We start from the raw sequence: 6,366 nt of genomic DNA, 5'->3' as shown, positions 1-6,366 counted from the left end.
GAGAGCTTTCTATGTAAAGTACCGGCAATCAGAATGACTGGTTTCCTTAATTCACCCAAAGATGGCTTTTTGTGTTAAAATTGTTTGAAAATAGAGATTTATACTAGTTTAAGTGATCTATTCCATTGCTCAACCTGGGGATAGTTTCACAGATCTTATACATTTCTTTTATTTCATCAGATCCTTAGAACTCCCCCTTCCCCTTGCAATGTTGGGAAAAGAACGTCTCAGGAGTCTGGAGAAAGGCAACAAGGGTGGTGAAACATGAACATATGTTCCTGGAGCTATAATATGGCTGTCCTGGAGGTCAAGGGACAGGACAGGTGGAGACCAGTAATGTTATTGCTTCCAAATTCACACTTGAGCATCTGCACTGTTCATTGACTATTAGTCATACAATGCCTGTTCCAGTTCTCTGTTATCACTTGCCAAATCTCGTACAGACATACCTCAAAGATGTTGTGAGTTTGGTTCCAGACAACTGCAATAAATTGAATACTACAATAAAGTGAGTCACACAAATTTTTTGTCTTCCCAGTGCATAAAAAGTTATGTTTACATTACAGTGTGTCTATTAATTGTGCAATAGTATTATATCTAAAAAATGTACATACCTTAATTAAATAATACTTTATTGGTAAAAATTGCTAACCAGCATCTAAGCCTTCAGCAAGTCATAATCTTTTTGCTGGGAGAGAGTCTTTCCTCGATGTTGGTGGCTGCTGACTAATCAGGGAGGAGGTTGTTGAAGGTTGGAGTGACTGTGGGAATTTCTTAAAACAACAGTGAAGTTTGCTGCACTGACTGACTTTTCATGAATGATTTCTCTGTAGCTTGCAATGCTATTTGGTAGCATTTTATCCACAGATCTTTCAAATTTGGAGTCAATTCTTTCAAACCCTTCTGCTGCTTTATCAACGGAGTTTATGAAATATTCTACATTCTTTGTTGTTATTTCAATAATATTCACGGCATCTTCACCAGGGGTATATTCCATCTCAAGAAGTCACTTTCTTTGCTCATCTATAAGAAGCAACTTCTCATTCGGTAAAGTTTTATTATGAGATTGCAGCAATTCAGTACCATTTTCAGGCTCCACTTCTAATTCTAATTCTCTTGCTATTTCTATCGTATCTGTAGTTACTTCCTCCATTCAAGTCTTGAACCCCTCAAGGTCATCCATGAAGTTTGGAATCAACTTCTTCCAAACTCTTGTTAAGGTTGATATTTTGATCTCTTCTCATGAATCACAAATGTTCCTAATGGCATGTAGAATGGTGAATCCTTTCTAGAAGGTTTTCAATTTACTTTGCCCAGATTCACCAGAGGAATCACAATCTATGGCAGCTATGGTGTTATGACATGTTATTTCTTAAATAATATTACTTGAAAGTCAATATGATTCCTTGATCCATGGGCTGCAGAATGGATGTTGTGTTAGCAGGCATGAAAACAACATTAATCTCACTTTACTTCTCCATCAGAGCTCTTGGATGACCAAGTTCATGAGCAGTAATATTCTGAAAGAAATATATATATTTCTGAGCAGTAGGTCTCAACAGTGGGCTTAAAATTTTCAGTAAACCATATCATAAACAGATGTGCTGTCATTCAGGCTTTGTTATTTGTTATTTGTTATTCTTTGTTATTCCATTATTCCATTCCATTTATAGAGCACAGGTGGAGTAGATTTAGCATGATTCTTAAGAGCCCTAGGATTTTTCCAATGGTAAATGAGCTTTGGCTTCAACTTCAAGTCACCAGCTGTGTTTGTCCCTAACAAGAGATTCAGCCCATCCTTGAAACTTTGAAGCCAGGAATTGACTTCTCCTCTCTATCTATGAGATTCATAGAGGAAGTCTCCTTCCAATGTCAGATGGCTTCGTCTACATTGAAAAATCTGTTGGTTTTGTGTAATCACCTTCATTAATTACCTTAGTTAGATCTTCTGGATAACTCGCTGCAGCTTCTACATCAGCATTTGCTGCTTCACTTTGCATATTTATATTTTGGGAATGGCTTCTTTCCTTAAACTTCATGAACCAAACTCTGCTAGCTTCAGACTTTTCTTCTGCAGCTTCCTCCCCTCTCTCAGCCTTCATAGAATTGAAGAGATTTAGGACCTTGCTCTGGATTAAACTTTGGTTGAAAGGAATGTTGTGGCTATTGGATCTTCTATCCAGATCACTAAAACTTTCTCCGTATCAGCAATAAGACTGTTTTGCTTTCTTATCATTTGTGTGTTCACTGGAGTAGCACTTTTAACTTCCTTCAAGAACGTTTCCTTTGTACTCACAACTTAGCTAACTGTTTGGTGTAAGAGACCTAGCTTTCAGCGTATCTTGATTTTCAGCATGCCTTTCTCACTAAGCTTAATCATTTCTAGCTTTTGATTTAAAGTGAGAGACATGTGACTCTTCTTTTCACTTGTACACTTAGAGGCCACAGTAAGGCTGTTAATTGGTCTAATTTCAGTATTGTTGTATCTCAGGGAATAGGGAGGACCACGGAAAGGGAGAGAGATGGGGGAATAGCCTGTTGGTGGATCAGTCAGAACTTACACGATATTTCTTAATTAAGTTCACCGTCTTATGTGGGCATGGTTTGTGGTGCCCTAGAACAACTGCAACAGTAACATCAAAGTTCACTGATCACAGATCATCATAACACATATAATAATAATGAAAAAGTTTGAAATATTGTGAGAATTACCAAAATATGACACAGAGATGGGAAGTGAGCAAAAGCTTTTGGCAAAACGGTGCCAGTAGACTTGGTCAACCCAGAGTTGCTACAAACATTTAATTTGTAAAAAAAAAAAAAAAAGAGCAATATCTGCGAAGAACAATAAAATGAAGTCTGCCTGTATTTTATTCATGTTTTATAATTCAGTATCATGTCTCCATAAAGACATGCCCAACCTCAACTCATACCCAGCACCTAGAATAGTGCCTTAAACACAGGTTATGATAATGCTTATTAATAGTTTTGAATGACCCTCTGAACAGGATAAAACTTCTGACTTCTATCCAATCTGTATGGACTGATTGGGAAGATGGATCTTGGGATGTGAAATATAAAGAAATAGGAAAAAACCACCAGTGGATTGGTAAGGTAGTCTGGTACCTTTGAATGCAGAGTTTAGTATATTAACAAATGACAATATTGCCTGTGAATTGCTGAAATAACTCCTCATATGTTGCCTGCTGAATGGCAGCAAATTGTAATACAGCACTGCTAATGGTGTGGGGTGTGAGAGATGATAGGTCCTGGAGGATGGAGCCTGCCCAAGCTTCATTGTGTAGAGGGCCTGTTGCCTCAGGACAGTATTATTTTAGCATGGTAGATATTTTATGGAAGTTATAATAATTTTATCTTCCATAGCATTCCTGTAAGGAAGTTGATAAAATACATACACACACTCATAAATGTGTGTGTATAATTTTTCACTAGACAGCCTTTACCTATAGATGTGTTGAAAGTTTAGATATTAGAATGACCATAGAAAATAGGAGATAATAAAATATGAGAGTGAAGTGATTACAATAAATATTGAATACTTGTATTGTCTATGATAATAAATAAGGCACTGTTTCTCCTTGAAATGTGGTCAGTCATATAAAAGGTTAACATGGTCAGTGGTGGTTAATACAGGTTCGTGGTGTGTTGAGTTATGAGAAGAACAAAGGTCTGACTTTGCCATTTGTACAGTTGGTGCAATGATGGATATTCAGAATCTCTTATATCTCATCATTCTGTAACACCACTATCACTTTTATCATAAAAGAATTATGTTACTCCATACATGAAAAATGCATTCTTGAACCACTGTGAATTAGTTTTTAGTGTACTGTGACCTTGGATTGCCCTGGGATATTAATGCTAAATGATTACTTCTGAATGCTTTTTGAATAGCTGCATAGTACAATTAAATACGCAATACATCATGGATGACATTGTTAAATGCCTCTTCTGATCAAGGAACCCAAAGAGGTCTTTGGAATGATGGTAATTCTGAACTGCTGAGGATGGGAGAGAAAAGAATCTCTTGTTCGTACTGAAATAAGTACAGGCAGAAGTAGATGATAACCTTTTCTTGGGGTTAGTCAATGGGAAATAAATTTTTGATTAAGAACCATAAAGGAAGATGATTTTTGATCACTGCCAAAGTAGTGTCCCTTTATATCTGCCAAATGCTCAAGGTGAATAATTGTCATTAGTCTTTCTGAGTGACAAGTTGACGAACAGTATGTATGGATATTAGTAGGGGCGTGCGTGTATGCATGTGTTTGTAAAGGTATAGATAAACGAGTAAAGAATTTTGTTCATATTCTAGCCCTTTTTCGAGAATGGGCTTATATCGAATTACAATTTGTCTCAATGTAGAACCTCATAAATCTTACACTTAATCAAATCTTTTTTCATCCAATTATTGGGCCTGGGGCAACAATGATAGATGAAAGTGTGGTGTAGAAGAGCCAAGATGCAGTAAAGGGTCTTTTACCTATTGGTCAGTGGTTTAAATCCAAGCTTGTCGAGCGGTGGCTGAAAGTGATTTGTTGTCCTGCTGGCTGCGAGCTGGTGGCCAGAACCTAGTTGTTAGCTGACTCTATAGTCTACAGAAAAGCTCTGAATCCAGTCCGCCCCACCCGACCCCCAGCAGAACTGGGCTTACCTGTCTAGCAGATGATCTTTATCTTGAGGAGGTATAGAGTTACTCTGTGAAAAGGCTGCTTCAGAATGGCCCACCGCTAATGCTGTTTGGTGAATGATATGTGGATTTCAATCTCTGAGCTAGCAATAAGGGGAACTTACAACTAATGAGGAACTCAATTTTTCTTTAACTGGAGCTATTTTAAAAAGAAAGCATTAAAAAGGATTTTGGTTCTGTTTCATGAAAATAAGCTGCAACTGTGCAAGTCAGTCCAACTTCAGAACTCAGCCCTAAGTGCACCAAACTTAAGAGGTCCAGCCTCGCCATGACCTCATGCAAGACCTACTAGAGGCATTGAATCAATACTGAAATGCTCCAGCGAGTGTCTCCCAGAGATGCCCTCAGCATTACAACCTCAGTGAGCCCAGAGATGGAAGCCACACTTCCCAACCTCCCACTCCCTGCCCCTGCAATTGTGGGCCTTTCCTAGCTAGGAAAATGTGACCTTGTATTTTAAATGTTAGTATTTGGGGGTAATAGCACCAGCTTAGATGTACCAATCCTCCTTTCCTAAAATGATACTGATGTAAATTAAATATAAACATATTAGTGCTCCCATCTCAACTGACTGGCTTCTTGGGTGAGCCTTTTGGGACATTGCTATGAGTACACGTGCATACCTGCCATTCTAGCGTTCAGTATTCTGCTGCTGTTTATTCACAGGAATTTGCATTTTATAATTATTTATTTGTTTTTATATTTATCATGTATTTCTCCAGTAGGCTGACACTTCCAGGAGGCAAGGACTTTGTTTTGTGTTTTTTCAGGTACACTGCATCTAGCAAGTGCCTGCCACATAATGGGTACTCAATAAACAGTTGTTGGGTAAATGAATGAATGAATGAATGAACACACTTGTTAGGAACATATTTACATGCCTGTGTGAATGGAGGAGTGCGTCTAGGAAGAGGAAAAGTGTGGGAGAGTAATTTTATAACTAATCAAGTTGTGAGCATGGAACTTAATTACAAAAGAGACAATATAAATGCAAAAAATTCAGAGCTCTTCAGTGAGGCAGAGTGGAATCAGAAAAGCTTTGGTGCTTCCTTGCTGGCTTTGCAGTTCACTAACTATGAGCTAATTTTCTTCTTAAATCTGTTTGAGAAGCTTTATTTCTTTCATATTTCAGAGTAGGAAACAGGCTCTATGTCAGTTCAGATTCTCACAATTTCTCACCTGGGTTTATAGCAAGAGTTTTCTAACTAACTTCTCTGATCCAAAATCTTCCAGCCCCATCTCAGATGCCTCCTTCCTGGAGCTGACAAGGAAATCTTTCTAAAATGCAAATCTGATCACGCCATGCCGCAGCTTGAATGCTTTCAATTGCATCAGATTGCCTTTAGGATAAAATCCAAACTTTTAGTGTGGCTTATAAGGCCTTTCTTGATCTTACCCTTCTCTGTTCCTCCACTCTTATATCTCATACCTTCTGTCCAAACATGGTGGCTCTCCCAAGCCTAGCTGCCCCACTGCTCTCTGCTTTTGCAAATGATAGTTCCTTACTTCCCTTTGTCTGATTAACTCCTTTCCTTCCTTCAACACAGATTCATGTTTCACTTCTTCCAGGAAGTGTGTCCTGATACCACTCCTCCACTCTCCCAAGGCCAGGTCCCCCCAGACATCTTTCTCTCATACTCCATTACTCTGTGGTA

At 38.3% G+C, this 6,366-nt stretch overlaps 1 pseudogene; it reads right to left on the bottom strand.

The window, feature by feature from the left end:
* Window positions 1-647: 647 nt before the first annotated feature.
* On the bottom strand, window positions 648-5,341 carry LOC136792887 (tigger transposable element-derived protein 1-like; annotated as a pseudogene).
* Window positions 5,342-6,366: the final 1,025 nt, after the last annotated feature.

The sequence above is a fragment of the Kogia breviceps genome, chromosome 17 (assembly GCF_026419965.1).
Source record: "Kogia breviceps isolate mKogBre1 chromosome 17, mKogBre1 haplotype 1, whole genome shotgun sequence".
NCBI lineage: Eukaryota > Metazoa > Chordata > Mammalia > Artiodactyla > Physeteridae > Kogia > Kogia breviceps.
This window is presented reverse-complemented; position numbering and strand designations above follow the sequence as displayed.